The following is a 16,638-nucleotide window of genomic DNA, read 5'->3' on the forward strand; positions in this document are numbered from 1 at the left end:
TTGGATTAAAGCTTTACCTAGACAGCATAGTAAAGAGCAGACACATTACTTTGCTGATGAAGGTTCATCTAGTCAAAGCTGTGGTTTTTCCAGTAGTCATGTATGGATGTGAGAGTTGGACCATAAAGAAAGCTGAGCACTGAAGAATTCATGCTTTTGAACCGAAGTGTTGGAGAAGATTCTTGAGGGTCCCCTGGACTGCAAGGAGATCCAACCAGTCAATCCTAAAGGAAATCAGTCCTGAATATTCATTGGAAGGACTGATACTGAAGCTGAATCTCCAATACTTTGGCCACCTGATGTGAAGATGTGACTCATCGGAGAAGACCCTGATCCTGGGGAAGATCTCCTTTGCAGGAAGAGAAAGGGACAACAGAGGATGAGATGGTTGGATGGTATCACCGACTCGATGGACATGAGTTTGAGCAAGCTCTGGGAATTGGTGATGGGCGGGAAAGCTTAGTGTGCTGCAGTCCATGGAGTTGCAGAGTTGGACATGACTGAGCAACTGAACTGAACTGAGCAAGGACCTGCCCATCAGAGCAAGACCTAGTTTTTCCCTCCCATCAGGAAGCTTACAGAAGCCTGTTAGCCTCCTCCTTCAGAGGGCAGAGAGAAGAAGCAAGAAGAACCACAGTCCCACAGTGACTAAAACAAAAATGACATTTCAGGAAGTTAATCAGCATGAAAAAGCTGAAAGTTACAACCCACATGAAGGGACAAGATAAAACCCCAGTAAAACAACTAAATGAAGTGGAGATAGGTAACCTTCCAGAAAAAGAATTTGGAACAGTGATAGTGAAGATGATCCAGGATCTTGGAAAAAGAACCAAGGCAAAGGTTGAAAACATGTAATAAATGTTTACCAAAGACTTAGAAGAACAAGGAGACAGAGATGAATAATACATTAGAAGGAATCAATAGCAGCATAACTGAGGCAGAAGAACAGATAAATGACCTGGAGTACAGAATGGTAGAAATCACTGCTGCAGAACAGAAAATAGAAAAAAGAATAAAAGAAATGAAGACAGCATAAGGGACCTCTGGAAGAACATTCAGTGTACCAACATTTGCATTATAGGGGTCCCAGAAGGAAAATAGAGAGAGAAAGGACCTGAGAAAATATTTGAAGACATAATAGCTGAAAACATCCCAAACATGGCGAAGGAAATAGTCAAACAAGTTCAGGAAGCACAGAGAGTCCCAGGAAGGATAAACCCAATGAGGAAACGTGCCGAGACACATAGTAATCAAACTGACAAAAATTAAAGACAGAGATAAAGTTTAAAAGCAACAAGGGAAAAATGACAAATAGCATACAAGGAAACTCTCATCAGGCTATCAGCTGATTTCTCAACAGAAACTCCACAAGCCAGAAGGGAATGACATGATGTTTTTAAAGTGATGAAAGGGAAGAACGCACAACCAAGAGTACTCTACCAGCAAGACTCTCCTTCAGATTTGATGGAGAAATCAAAAGTTTTCCAGAGAAGCAAAAGTTAAGAGAATTCAGCACCACCAAACCAGCTTTCCAACAAATGCTAAAGGAGCTTCTCTAGGCAGGAAACAAGAGAAGGAAAAGACCTACCTACTAAAAATAAAACCAAAGCAATTATGAAAATGATAATAGGATCATACATATTGATAATAACCTTAAATGTGAATGGATTAAATGCACCAACCAAAAGACACAGACTGGCTAAGCAGATGAAAACATGTGCATATATGCACTTCCACTTACCACATCACGCTGCTTGACCCCCCAAATTGTATGTAAAGATATTTGATACACCTGACTGGCCTCTTGAGAAATCTATATGCAGGTCAGGAAGAAACAGAACTGGACATGGAGCAACAGACTGGTTCCAAATAGGGAAAGGAACATGCCAAGGCTGTATATTGTCACCCTGCTTATTTAACTAATATGCAGAGTACATCATGTGAAATGCTGGGCTGGATGAAGCACAAGCTGGAATCAAGATTACCAAGAGAAATATCAATAACCTCAGATATGCAGATGACACCACCCTTATGGCAGAAAGTGAAGAACTAAAGAGTCTCTTGATGAAAGTGAAAGAGGAGAATGAAAAACTTGGCTTAAAACTTGACATTCAGAAAACTAAGATCATGGCATCTGGTTCCATCACTTCATGGCCAATAGATGAGAAAATGGTGGAAACAGTGACAAACTTTATTTTTTGGGGGGCTCCAAAATCACTGCAAATTGTGATTGCAGCCATGAAATTAAAAGATGCTTGCTCCTTGGAAGGTAAGTTGTGACCAACCTAGACAGCATATTAAAAAACAGAGACATTACTTTGCCAACAAAGGTCCATCTAGTCAAAGCTATGGTTTTTCCAGTGGTCATGTATGGATGTGAGAGTTGGACTATAAAGAAAGCTGAGTGTCGAAGAATTGATGCTTTTGAACTGTGGTGTTGGAGAAGACTCTTGAGAGTCCCTTGGACTGCAAGGAGATCCAACCAGTCCATCCTAAAGGAGATCAATCCTGGGTGTTCATTGGAAGGACTGATGCTGAAGCTGAAACTCCAGTACTTTGGCCACCTCATGTGTAGAGTTGACTCATTGGAAAAGACCCTGATGCTGGGAGGGATTGGGGGCAGGAGGAGAAGGGGATGACAGAGGATGAGATGGCTGGATGACATCACCGACTCGATGGGCATGAGTTTGAGTGGACTCGGGGAGTTGGTGATGGACAGGGAGGCCTGGCGTGCTGCGATTCATGGGGTCACAAAGAGTCGGACACGACTGAGCGACTGAACTGAACTGAACTGAAGTGAAGGGCAGCCGCCTCTGTTCCAGACTATGGAAAGTATAATGACATAGAATGCCTAGTAACAACCTTCAAGGCATCCTTGATTGGATTGTGTGGGTACCAAATGAATGGAAAAAACATTTATTGGTTAATAAATGTTGACCACACCTGACACAGTTTTTCTGAGTTAGGCTCATACTCTACAGACAGTTAGTTGTGCATTCTTCTTTGACCACTTTGTTATAAGTTTCTCTCAGATGATTGAAAATCTTCATAAATATCATTTTCAATGACTACTGCATCTAACCATGCCCAACATCTAACCATGCCCAACACTTTTCCACAAAAGCTGCCCTGGAAGATGGTGAAGCTTGCACTCAAGCCAGTACATGGAGTTGATAACCGGAAATATTCTACAGCTACTTGGAAACATTGGAAAACAGATCAAATTGAAACATCCCCAGGAAAGTTTGGGGGCTGCTGTGTATGAACCAGAGTCTCAACCCAATAATCGTCTCTTAAGTTTGTGGTTAACAGCAAAGTCTCTGAAGCCAGACTGCCTGAATGGAGATAAATATGAAAAAATGAGGGTGAGAGACTTGAGGATAAATCTTCATCCCTTGCTCTTCCTTCTATATCTGATCTCCATGACCTTTTGGAGGGCCCACCCAAGGTGTATCCTCCACAGTTAATTAACTCTGGAGGCTTAGGTCTGAGCTCTGCCTTCACCTTCACCCTCCCCCAGGTGGGCAGGGAGATCCTCCCAGACCAAGTTAGGTGCTCAGGAAGGGTCAGCCACAATCAGGAACAGTCAGCAACCCAGAACCCACTGCACCATGAGTGTCTCTGCACTGAGCCTCACCAGAGCCCTGGGCGGTGTCTCTGGGCTTCTGCAGGTGGTCTCTCTGCTCAGCCTGGTTCTACTTCTGCTCAAGGTGATACAGTTCTACCTGCGCAGACAGTGGCTGCTCAAAGTATTTCATCAGTTCCCTTCTCCTCCTTCCCACTGGCTCTGTGGGCACAGCTTGAAGGTAGGATGGAGCAGGATGGGGGAGTGGGAGGAAAGGGAGGGCCAGGGCTCTAGGGCATGGGCATGGTCAGTTAGTTCATGGGACAAAGCCTCGCTGTGTGACCAGCACTTGACCTCATGAAAGAACCCATCTAACCTCTCAGGTCTTGGCTACTCACCCTGTCCAGGGAGCTCACTCCTCCCGGGACCTGTGCTGGTATCCTCGGGTCTGTCAGACATTCTTCCTTAGGGAGATCTCAGGCTGTTCTGGAAGCCCTGCCTCTTGAGGACAATGGCTATTCCTTCCTGAGTCTCCCCACTCTCCAGGCTGAGCACCTTCAGCTGTCCTCCTAGAACAGGCTTCCAGATGCTTCCCTGCCCATTCCTCAATCCCACCCACCCTGCCTGGTCCTGAGCTTGCCTGGGAGCACAGATGTCAGTCTGATGGATCAGCCCTGTTGGTTCGCTGTGTGTGGAGACAACACACAGGAATCTAAGATGGTGTCAGGTCACAGGAAATGAGGCTCACCTCCTCGGTGGTGGTGAAATCAGGGGTAGGACAAAACCAGCTCGATTTGCTTGAGGCTGAGGGATTTTTCAAGGCTGATGATTTCAATGCAAAAACTAGTATCTGAATTGCATGAGTGAGATTTCCAGGATGGTGCCAGGTAAGGAGTACTGGCAACTGAGTTGCAACATTAAACAGAATCTGTTTACCTCTCAGCTCCCATCCTCCAAAGCCCTGGACTGTGAGCTCTATGGGGCTGAGGATATGATCCCCATCCTGTTCGCTAGTACCCAGCACAGAGCCTGACACAAAGGAATGCTTGGCCCAGGGTGTGTGGAGTGACAGAAAGGAGCTGCTTGCTTGCTGGTGAGGGACAGTGCCTACCAGGTAGCTCTGTTAGCCCTGATCGGAGAGGATGGCACAGGACGAGGTGAGGGACCACATGGAGAGGGGCTCATTAATGGTGGTGGGCTGAACAAATCTTAGGAGGCAGGGTATTGCAGGGAGCCGAAGCTTCTATTTCTCAAAGAATGAGGCCAAGCAATTTTCAGCAGAGTAGAGCCAAAGACAGAGGAAATAATATCAACTCCAGAGAGGTAACCAAAACTCAGTTTGTTCATGCAAGTTGTTGTACTAAAGACTTCCCACTTATTTATTGATTCAAGGTAATTGTTACCTTTTGTTTGATGCAGTTGTCACCTTTCTGATCTAGGACTTGATATAAGGAACAACCGAAATTTCCTCCAACGACTTTCTCGTCATACTAACGGTCATTGGATGATATGTAGTTTCAGTAAGTAGATGGTTTCTATTTACATAACTAATATTCCTCAGGGTGTTGAATCATCTCTCAACTGCTGCTGGTCTAACAGATATTGCAGCCAAATTTTTCTTACTCTTCTAATATGGTCTGAGATTTCCATTTATTCAATACCTCTGTTACTGGCTAAGTTAGGAATGCCACAGTAATTAGGTTGAAGCTAGTCTTTCAGACCAGATGACACGTGACAAAGTGACAAAGAGGGGCAGTTAAGCACATGGGCTCTGGTGCTAAGTCACCTAGATTCGTATCTCACCTCTGTCACACACTTTAAACACCCATTCTACACCTCAGTTTCCTCATCTGTAATACAGGATGACGATGGTACTTACAGTATTTAAGTGAAGTACTATACAATCTTAGAATGGTGCCTGGCACAGAGCAAAGGCCACAGGTATACTCACTCTAATTTGTACGAATTTAAAATAACATTAATTCCTGTGAAGGACAAACATTTTGGAGGTTCAACAAACTCACTGCATTAAATAGGGATATAGGGATGAAATCCAACAATAAGAAAAGGGGAACTAACAACTTTGTGATTCAAATAGCCCCAAACTGCTCCATCTTTCCTCATGTTCTCCATCCTATCTCAGATGTACCTGCCATGCCAACAGAGCCCACACACCGGACAATTGCATTATCAGATGGCATTATTACTTGTCCACCTACTCACCTTGTGTCTCTCTTTGGGGAAATTCCTTTGTGGCTACAGTTCCCAGAAGCCACCAGGAGAGGACATTCCACGGAAGCCCTGCCTATACCAGCCTGGAGGCCAGATGGCACTGGGTTTTTGCCAACAGGGTCAACACCACGGCCACCATGGGCACCATGCCTCTATGAGAGTCTCAACTGGCTCTGGACAGACATGCTCAAGACAGATGGCAGCCCCAGCCAGGTGACAGGTGGGCTCATAGACCAGTGGGCATCAGGATGACCCTGAGAGGAGAATGGACAGGTAGAACATAGTTTGACTTCTTGCCCAGGGGCAGGATTTGGGTAGCTGACTGGTAATAAGAAAGGAAGCATGCTCCTGTGTAGAAATAGGACCCCCTCACCCTTGCCAGGGCCCCTACTAGCCAGTCCAGAGGAGATCCAAGAAAACTAGGTAATACAGCTGGGGAGGAAAGAGGTTCCCACTGATCAGTCCCTGCACAGGACTAATAAAGCAGGGTAGCCCCAGTGAAGGACAAGATCTGGGAGAACAGAGAAGCCCCCATAATGCGCTCAAGCAGGACGTGTCTCAGTTTAGGGCAAGATTGTCAGCCCCCACTAGAATAGGAGCTACTTGATGGCAAGGATTTTGTCATTCACTGCTGAATCTCGAGCTCCTAGGATGGCAATTGACCCAAAGTAAGTACTCAACACATAGGTATCAAATAAATGAATAACTGAGTGCATCTAACCACCTACTCATTGATGTACTTGACATTCACTGTGGTGGAAACATTATGGGATGTCCGCCCAGCTCACTTGCTCTGAGATCTTATCTTTCACAGAGGGTAGGCCTTTGAAGGCCTATTCACCTCCAGCCACAGTTGATTGTAGCAAGTGAACACCTTGGCCATGATATTAGAATCAGAGTCTTGGAATAGGATTCAACAGGTCCCCTCAGGCTTAATGGTGGCAAAATGGGGAAATGTGCCAACCCCAGAAGGGTGGACATTCCCTTCTCCCCTGCCCAGACCCAGCTGTGCAAGGACAGATACTGTGTCTGTTGATTCATGAAGAAAAGAGCTGCTCCCCTGGACCTCTGGAGGAGCCAACACACTGGGGCTGGTTCGTTCTGCATTGCTGAGGCCTGTACTGTTCTGTACGTGGACTTTGCAAATGAGTAACCGGGCTCCTGACCAGTTCAGGCTGTGAGCTTGGGGTGTGGGATGGGGGTGGTGATGAGAATGGGTGCTGGCGAAGTGGAGGAGGGGTCGAGGAGGAGAGTGAGCTCCAGCGAGCAGGGAATAAAAGGAGAGAGAGGGATGGGAAGAAGCTGATGGAAGAATCTTCCAGGTGCCAAGAGCTAACAAGTTGCAACAAGAGATTGGGAAGGGCCGTCCCTTCAACCCTTCAAGGCAGTGATGGTAGTTTGCACATTGAAGCTAACAGCTACTTTGTGGTGTGTAGGATGATTTCTGATTGAAGATTTAATCTGATCCTATTTTCTTGAGGAAAAATTGCAGACTCAGAAAGGGAGGTAAATTGCTTAAGGTCACACAGTCTGGAAGTGGCATTGGGCCCTGCTCTTTTGACTTTAAATCCATTGTTAATTCTACCTCAATATAGGGTTCCGTGTGTGTGTGTGTGTGTGTGTGTGAGAGAGAGAGAGAGAGAGAGATGGGGAGATGAAGAGGAAAATAGAGTGTTTGTCACTGTAGCACTCACAGTCCATTGGAAAGAGGCATCTGGGAACTGGAGAGCGGTCCCCTTAGTAACTAAGCAGATGCTCGGCAGTGGCTACTTCTGCCTCCATCCTGCCTGCTCATTCCTCTACATCTTCCACCTCCAGCACTCTGCCAAATCTGCCCTCACTAGGAGCACAGAATCCTGTTTCTTGTTGCAAGACACAGTGGCCTGTCTGATGCTTCGGCTCTCAACACAATAGGATGATGGCCGTTTTCTCTGGGAGTTCTTCCTGACCACCCTGGTGAACCCTCAGCGCCCCAGGCTCACACAGACCCGTGGACTCACAGCCTCACGTTGGTCATGGTGTTGCTCTCTGAACAAGAATGCTGATCTCTGTGAGGCAGAGACCATAGCTGCTGTGTTTGTTGTGATGTCCGAGTGTCTGGCGTAGGTCCGGAATAACGGGAGGTCCCCGGTCAATGGTGGTAGGATGAATGTCATAGGGACCTTATCCTCTCCATTTATTTACATTCCTTCCTATGACGTATCAGCTTCTGAATCAGCATCTTCAGCCCCATCCCCTCTAGGACCCAGTTACCTCCTGCACAACTCTACAGGAACCTCAGACCAAGATGGAATTCTGGGTCTCTTACTCATCTGAGTATGCTGCTAGGGGTACCCCCACTCATCACCCAGGCCAGAGGCGGGATGCACCCCAAATCCCCCTCCTTCACCCCACCCCATCTCCCCTGCTTCAGGTCTGCAGCTTGCATGGATGTCTGCAGCAACCCTCTGTCCTTCTCCTTCTTCTCACTCTTGCTTCATGCTCCAACTATCCTCCACACACGGTCACTCGAGAGACCTTTCCCAAACAGAGTCAAGCGGGACCCAGCCCGTCACACCTGTGAGGTGAGCCTCCCTCCTCCAGGAGTGGGCCTGGACTTGAAGCCAGACTTCCCTGGGCAAATCCTGCCCTGCCAATTTTATTTATTTTTTGTTTATTTATTTTTTCCAATTTTATACCAGCATGATGTTGGGCAAGTTAGTAACGTAGGTGCATCTCAGCGCCTGAATATGAAAATTAAGGGTAAATTGATGCCTATCTTATTGGGTTGCAGTGGACAGTAAATGAGTTAATATATGTTCAGGAAGCAGAGAGTAAATAAATACTTAGTGAGTGCTAGCAACAGACATCTTTCTTTTCCTCTTTTGCCTGCAATGTCTTAATTCGCCACGAGATGGCACTCTGCTACTTAACTACAAGCTTTCCTTCCTCCCCTACCACAGTGCTTCACATCTCAGAGCCTATTTGTTTATGTTCTGGGCTTATGTTTTCCATTCTGCCAGCCTCACCAACTTCAGGAACGCTTTCTGATACATCGTTCCCACTCCAAACTCACCAGGTGGATTATATTTTCTATCTGCGAGCTCCTGGAGAGCATGACATCTCCGGGTCCCTGGGCAGAGTCCCTACACAGAAGAAGAGCTGTGTCTGTCAGATGAATGAATATGTGTCAGCCAGTCCCAGCTCAGCCACTTAAATAATTTGCATGATCTTGGGCAAATCACTTTACCTCTCAAGTTTTTTTTTTTTTTCTTAAATGGACATCAAAGAGGCTCTACAACATATTTGTGGAGACAGTCCAGTGCAAAGCCTTAGTAAGATCTGACATGGTGTAGACCCAGGGCCACCTTGCCCAGACACCTGCCTGCCAACCATGGAGCATTCTCATTGCCCATCAGCTATTACCCACTTGTGCTTACTTCTGTCCGCTATCCCAGTTGAGGGTATTAGAAATGAGTTTACCTCTTCCTCAAGGTCCTTCTTTATTAAGTATGGTCTGGAATTAGTCTGCAAGCTGGCTGGGCTGGGTGGGCTGAGGCATAGTTGATGGTTCAGCTGAGTCCAGTGGGCTCCCATTTGCCTGGAAAGCACAGGCTCAGCCTCTCTGTCCCTGAAAGCCCCACTGTCCTCCTGAACGAGGCTCTCCTGGGCCTTGTTTCCTTCACTCTGGTTCCTGATGTCCCAGCTCTGGCTGGGGTGGGACACTGCCTCTGTTTAGATGACCTTAGTCATTGTGCCTCTCCCATAAAAACCCTGCAAACAATGGTTCTGCCTTAGGACAAACTCCCAGGAATGGGATGACGCCATGAAAGAATATAAGCATTTTTGAGGCTCTTGCAAAGTACATGCTCACCAGTGATTTCTTTAACAGTTGAAGCCTTTTACACTTAATCAGTTCACTGTAAACAGTGTGGGTGGGGGAAGATTCCAGTTTGCTTTTGTGCCAAACACTTAAAAATTGTTCACAAAGTACAATACTTTCTTTTTGCCAAATGTCTGTTCTGTCCTTTCTCCTTTCTCCTTATTGCTGGCAGTATCTTGAAAATGGCAGCGCTCACACACAATCCTTGGGATGCTTAAAGCTACCAGCAACCCCTTTTCCTGTTTGTAGAGAGGAATCTGCCCAGGCCGAGGGTCTGAGCATACTGACCACTGATAGGATCCCTGAGAGATGGGGTGGCCCAAATGGAGAGATCCCTGGTTGGAAGTCAGGTGTTTGGGATTCTAGAACTTGTCCTGTCCTGCCTGAAGTTTAGCTACCATTTATTTCCTGAGGACCATCACATCAGGAGCATCCAGCCCCAGGATTTGTGTCTATATTTACAATTCCTTTTCCTGTGCACTGGCTCTCTTAAAAATTGTATGTATCCCACTGCAGATACGCTGGAATTTCCATGTCTGCAATGGCACCCTCAGGCATGGGGACTAGGTTGTTCTCTGTAGACCCTATCTCTGCCTAAATACCCCATAACTGCCTCACTCCATGTTAAGCAAGAGTTCTACAGGGTATGGTATCCTATAATATTCCAAATGGAAACTCAGATACAGGGCTATCTATATTCAGAATTCCTTGTAAATATCTAGGGTTTTCATATACCCTTATCAATTTACCCATTCCCTAGAGAGTGTAATAAGAGACTATAAGATGATGCAGTTACTTGCCGTTAATCATAAGGGAAGGTAGCTGAGGATAAAGCTGTCAAGCAGAGATATGCAGAGATGAAAGTAATCTAGATGTTGAGTTGGAGCCTAGATCAAACTGTGCTTGAAAGCCACACTACGACTAGTTACATGAGCCAATAATTTCTTTTTGCAGTTGAAGTCAGCTTGAGTTTTTGATGTATTTTTTTGTGGGTTACACCAAAAGGAAACCTATGTGATCCACAGGATATCAGGATTATTTCTACTAGTTGTTAAAACCAATCAGAAGTATCCTAAATTATACAATTTATCCCCAAACCATATAGATGTATTTTGGCATTATATTTATCTTCATATTCTTCCTCTGGTAATAAAATTCCTTCATTAATCATTATATGAGGAGACTTAATATTAGCAAACTTTCTTTAGGAACACATGGATTCCATTCTTAGACTTTAGGATTACTTGGCATGTGAGTATGGGAGGCTTGTAGCAGTCTGGAGTCAGCTCGAAGTGGAGCAGAGTCAGGGCCAGGGCCATTTTGCATTCAGCCATGACAAATGCTGCACAATGCAGTTCTTGGCGACACCAGGGAGGAAAAGTAATACTTGATGAATCTGTATATTATTAGAAACATGAGACAATCTTTTTATATATGACACCTTTTCCAGGGAAACAAAATCCATATTCTAAACCAAACCAAGTTTGTGGTAAAATCCAGAAAAGGTTTTAAGTATACTGGGACCATAAAGTTCCTTTGTGTCAAGACTAAGTGATAGTGAATTGTATCAACAAGTGATTCTGCAGGATCCGTAGAACTAGAAAAAATTTTCCAAATTATGGAGAAGAAACACTAGTTTTACTATTATTCATTTAGAAATCTGTGCAGTTGAGCATGAGAATGTTTTATTTTGACACAGACAAAAGAGGGTTTTTAATAAGTAAAATATGGAGCATGTAATGTTTTACATTCACAATTCCGCTCTCTGTTGCCACGACAATTTACCCGAGCTTTGAATTTGCAGTAAAGAGCATGAGAATATTAAACCCGGTATGCTCAGTGGATTACGCTGATTGGTAAAGCAGGTTTTTCTCATACCATATTGGAGCTTCCCTGGGGGCTCAGATGGGAAAGAATCTGGCTGCAATGCAGGAGACCCAGGTTCAATCCCGAGTCAGGAAGATCCCCTGGACAAGGGCATGGCAAGCCACTCCAGTATTCTTGCCTGGAGAATTCCACCGACTGAGGAGCCTGATGAGCTATCGTCTGTGGGGTCGCAAAGTTTCGGACACGACTGAGCAACTGCTATGGGAAAGGGACATTAGGAACTTAGAAGAGGAATTTAGATTGTGCCTGGGTGCTGCCAATGCTGCCTTGTCTGGGGTGGAGATGACTGGCATCAATACATGCCCACTTGCCAAGGAACAGAGCTGTCCTTTATGAAATGAACTGATCTCTTTGGGGGCTCGTCTGAACTCCCTGGCCATAAAAGCAGACAAGCCAGGTAACGTGGTAGGGAGCCGCCATAGTGCCAGTGAGCTGTGGGGTTAGAGTGAGTGAATTTTGTCAAGCAAGCACCATTGTACACTTCCATCCTGTTTACCAGCTTGAGTCTTTACCTTGATCCAGCTGAGAATGGTAGGAAGGCATAGGAGTGGCTTTTTTTTTTCACAATTTTCTTTGGAGAATCTCAAGGGGTAAAGATCTGTAATGAGAGTGAAGGTCCTCCGCTTCCCCCCCACCCCCAGACTCTACACATATCAGGAACACAATTCCTAAAGCTAACTCTAGGAACTGACAAAGCCTGGGTACTACAAGCCTAGCCTGATGCTCCTAAAGGCCTGCCATTGAAAACACATCTGGAGCAAGCAGAGACTACAATCTAGGGGCAGATCTAATATGTCCCTAGGGTAAAAAGCAACCAAGAGTCATTAGGACAATTAAAATACAATCTGACTTAGCCAAATCTATTGACTTCGTTATTTTCCCTTCAGGGCTTCCCTTGTGGTTCAGACAGAAAAGTGTCTGCCTGCAATGTGGGAGACCCAGGTTAGATCCCTGCTGGACAGGAGACAACAGACTGGTTCCAAATAGGGAAAGGAGTAAGTCAAGGCTGTATATTGTCACCCTGCTTATTTAACTAATATGCAGAGTACATCATGTGAAATGCTGGGCTGGATGAAGCACAAGCTGGAATTAAGATTGCCAAGAGAAATATCAATAACCTCAGATGTGCAGATGACACCACCCTTATGGCAGAAAGTGAAGAGGAACTAAAGAGCCTCTTGATGAAAGTGAAAGAGGAGAGTGATAAAGTTGGCTTAAAACTCAACATTCAGAAAACAATGATCATGGCATCTGGTCCCATCACTTCATGGCGAATAGGTGGGGAAACAGTGGCTGACTTTATTTTTGGGGGCTCCAAAATCACTGCAGATGGTAACTGCAGCCATGAAATTAAAAGATGCTTGCTCCTTGGAAGAGAAGCTGTGACCAACCTAGACAGCATAGTAAAAAGCGGAGACATTACTTTGCCAACAAAGGTCTGTCTAGTCAAGGCTAGGGTTTTCCCCTGGTTGCTCAGCTGGTAAAGAATCTGCCTGCAATTCGGGAGACCTGGCTTCTATCCCTGGGTTGAGAAGATCCCGTGGAGAAGGAATTGGCAATCCACTCCAGTTTTCTTGCCTGGAGAATCCCCATGAACAGAGGAGCCTGGCAGGCTACAGTTCATGGGGTCACACGACTGAGTGACTAAGCACAGCACATGGTTTTTCCAGTGGTCATGCATGGATGTGAGAGTTGGACTATAAAGAAAGCTGAGCGCTGAAGAATTGATGCTTTTGAACTGTGTTGTTGGAGAAGACTCTTGAGAGTCCCCTGGACTGCAAGGAGATCCAACCAGTCCATCCTAAAGGAGATCAGTCCTGAATATTCATTGGAAGGATGCATGCTGAAGCTGAAACTCCAATACTTTGGCCACCTGATGCGAAGAATTGACTCATTGGAAAAGACCCTGATACTGGGAAAGATTGAAGGCAGGAGGAGTAGGCGACGACAGAGGATGAGAGGGTTGGATGGCGTCACTGACTTGATGGACATGAATTTGAGCAAACTCTGGAAGTTGGTGATGGACAGGCAAGCCTGGCATGCTGCAGTCCATGGGGTTGCAAAAAGCCGGACGTGATTGAGTGACTGAACTGACTCATTATCCCTTCACAGTAAATACCTGCCTTTGTCATATACAAATTGACAAGGAATCAAATTATTTATTACTCTTTTCCTTTGTCTTGGGTTCCCCATAGACTGAGCTAGTGACTTGTACAATGTTCGTGTGTGCGCACTCAGTTGTGTCAGACTCTTTGTGATCCCACAGACTGTAGCCCATCAGACTCCTCTGTCCATGGGATTTTCCCAGCAAAAATACTGGAGTGAGTTGCCATGCCCTCCCCCAGGGAATTTTCCAGACCCAGGGATCGAACCCATGTCTCCTGCATTGGCAGGCCGGTTCTTAACCACTGAGCCACCTGGGAATCCCTGTGCAAAGTTCAAGGGGTGGCAATTCAAATGCTCAAGTCATTCAGATCCTGGCCTCTCCACCTCCCCATCTCTGTGGGAGGTTGTGGGTGAGCACAGCCTGGATTTGGACTGTATGGTGGCTCTGAACACTGGTTCACAGCCAAGAATCATGCTCTTTCTCTCCCAGACCCTGCAGGTCTCTCCTTCCTTCTCACCCTCATTCAGGTTCACTTTAGGTGTAAATGAGAGTGGGATTTTTGAAGGTCTAAACTCAAATATGCGCTATTTGTTACAAGGCAAAGACTTTATAATGTTGCTACTTTAATGATTTCCAGTAACAAATTGTTTGTGATATATATCATAACTCAATGACTAGCTTGACTTTATGAATAAATGAAAGTGGGGTGCAAGGTGGTTAAATGACGTTGTGTCAGTCAAATAATCACATGCCTTTTACTTCCCAAAAGGATATGATGTGTCTCTGTTGAGGAGGAGTCATCGTGGAACAGTGGCAACTTTATAAATGGGAAATATTTTTCTTTTCTTTGTTTTATTTTAAAATATTTATTTATCTACTTGGCTGCCCTGAGTCTTAGCTATGGCACATGGTATCTTCTGCCTTTGTTTGCAGCATGCAGGATCTTTAGTTGAGGCATATGAACTCTTAATTGTGGCTTGTGGGATCTAGTTCCCTGACCAGGGATTGAACCTGGGGCCCCTGCCTTGAGAGTGCAGAGTCTTAGCCACTGGACCACCAGGGAAGTCTCAAAGTAATTTTCTTTTAAAAGCACAGAAATTTTGTTCTGTTTTCTCTTTCCTAACCTATGGATGGTTGTTCTAACCATGGCCTCGACTGTGAATATCTTCTGTTCCCTCCTATCCTTGCTGACTATCTGAGATGCCACTGGGTGGAGTTTGGGACTGTCATACCTGAGGGTCTTCCCATATAGCAGGGTTGTCATGAAGAGTCCAAATATTGAGAAACAAAGGCATTCCTGAGTAAACAGGAGGAAAAGTAGGCGAGCTAAGATTCTGACTTGAAGAGCCGACTCATTGGAAAATACCCTGATGCTGGGAAAGATTGAAGGCAGGAGGAGAAGGGGATGACAGAAGACGAGATGATTGGATGGTATCACCAACTCAATGGACATGAATCTGAGCAAACTTTGGGAGATAGTAAAGGACAGAGGAGCCTGCTGTGCTGCAGTCCGTGGGGTCCCAAATAGTTGGACATGACTGAGCGACTGAACAACAATGATTTGTGACACTGAGCATCTTTTCATGTGTCTGTAGGCCCTCTGTATGTCTTCTTTGGAAGAATGCCTATTCAGGTCCTCTGCCCATTTTTAAATTGGATTTTTAAAAATATTGAGTTTATGAGTTCTTTATAGATTGTGGATATTAACCCCTTAGTAGACATATCATTTGCAAAAATCTTCCATTCAGTATGCTTTTCATTTTGTTGATGGTTTCCTTCTGTGTGCAAAAGCCTTTTAGTTTGATGCAGTCTCATTTATTTATTTTGGCTTCTTTTTCCTTTACATGAGGAGACAGATCCAAAAAAATATTGCTAAGACACATAACAAAGAGCTCACTTCTGTGCTCACTTCGGCAGCACATATACTAAAATTGGAACAATACAGAGAAGATTAGCATGGCCCCTGGGCAAGGATGACACGCAAATTTGTGAAGCGTTCCATATTTTTGTAAATCCATGGCGGATTCATGTCAATGTATGACAAAACCCACCACAATATTGTAAAATAATTAGCTTCCAACTAATAACAATAAATGAAAAAAAAATAAAGATATCCTGAAACAAAAAAACAAACAACAACAACAACAAAAACAAGAGCTCACTGCCTATAGTGTTCTTCTAGGAGTTTTATGGCTTCTAGTCTTCCTTTTAAGTCTTTAATTCATTTTGAGTTTATTTTTTTGAGTATATAGTATGAGAAAAGTTATCTAGTTTCATCCTTTTACATCCATCAAATCTATATATTGTTAAAGAAATTTTGAGCTGCACCAATGTGTGAGTTTTATAAAGGAGGAAGTTTTTTTGTTCAATGTTCTCAAACATGATTGTCAGTGATAGCTGCCTAAGGATGAAATGACTTGCCTCCTGAATGAATGGGCTACCTCCACTGCTAGACATATCCATCTGCTAAGATTCTCCAAGATATTAGGGCAAAGGAATGGCTCTCAATAGGGTCCAGAAATGGGCTCAGGGAGTCGACTGGTGTTACAAGATCATAGACAAACTCTTCTACTGGTGCTTGGAAAATGTATATATTTCTGGGGGAAGATTTGCTGTATTCTTCAAGTTTGTAAGATGATCAGTGATGCACAAAAGGTAAAGAATAGAAACATGACACTTGATGTGATTTACAACTAACTCTGTTGGGTGTACAGTCCTTTACAGAAAAACTTTAAGATTAGGGTTTAAGAAGTTGAGCGTTGTTTTTTGCTTGTGTGCCATCTCCCAGTTGAGGGGGACAAGAAGAGAGAGTGATAGCATTTTGTTCAGGTTTATGTGACTCCTTCAAGTTACTTGCCCACATCACCTATTCCTGACTTGAGACTGAATACTTATAGATTCACCTGTATGGCCTGCTGAATGGTGACCTTTAATTCAGTTCAGTCACTCAGTAATGTCCGACTCTTTGCAATCCCATGAACCGCA

The 16,638-nt window shown here is 44.7% G+C and overlaps 2 non-coding genes across 2 annotated transcripts; one reads left to right on the plus strand and one right to left on the minus strand.

Annotated features, from left to right (window-relative positions):
- Positions 1-14,643: 14,643 nt before the first annotated feature.
- On the minus strand, positions 14,644-14,716 carry TRNAE-CUC (transfer RNA glutamic acid (anticodon CUC)). Its single transcript has one exon. It is a non-coding gene; the product is annotated as a tRNA-Glu (tRNA).
- Positions 14,717-15,554: 838 nt separating this feature from the next.
- Positions 15,555-15,661, plus strand: LOC133041745 (U6 spliceosomal RNA). Its single transcript, XR_009689321.1, has one exon. It is a non-coding gene; the product is annotated as a U6 spliceosomal RNA (small nuclear RNA).
- Positions 15,662-16,638: the final 977 nt, after the last annotated feature.

This window comes from Dama dama, chromosome 20, assembly GCF_033118175.1.
Source record: "Dama dama isolate Ldn47 chromosome 20, ASM3311817v1, whole genome shotgun sequence".
In the NCBI taxonomy this organism is placed as follows: domain Eukaryota; kingdom Metazoa; phylum Chordata; class Mammalia; order Artiodactyla; family Cervidae; genus Dama; species Dama dama.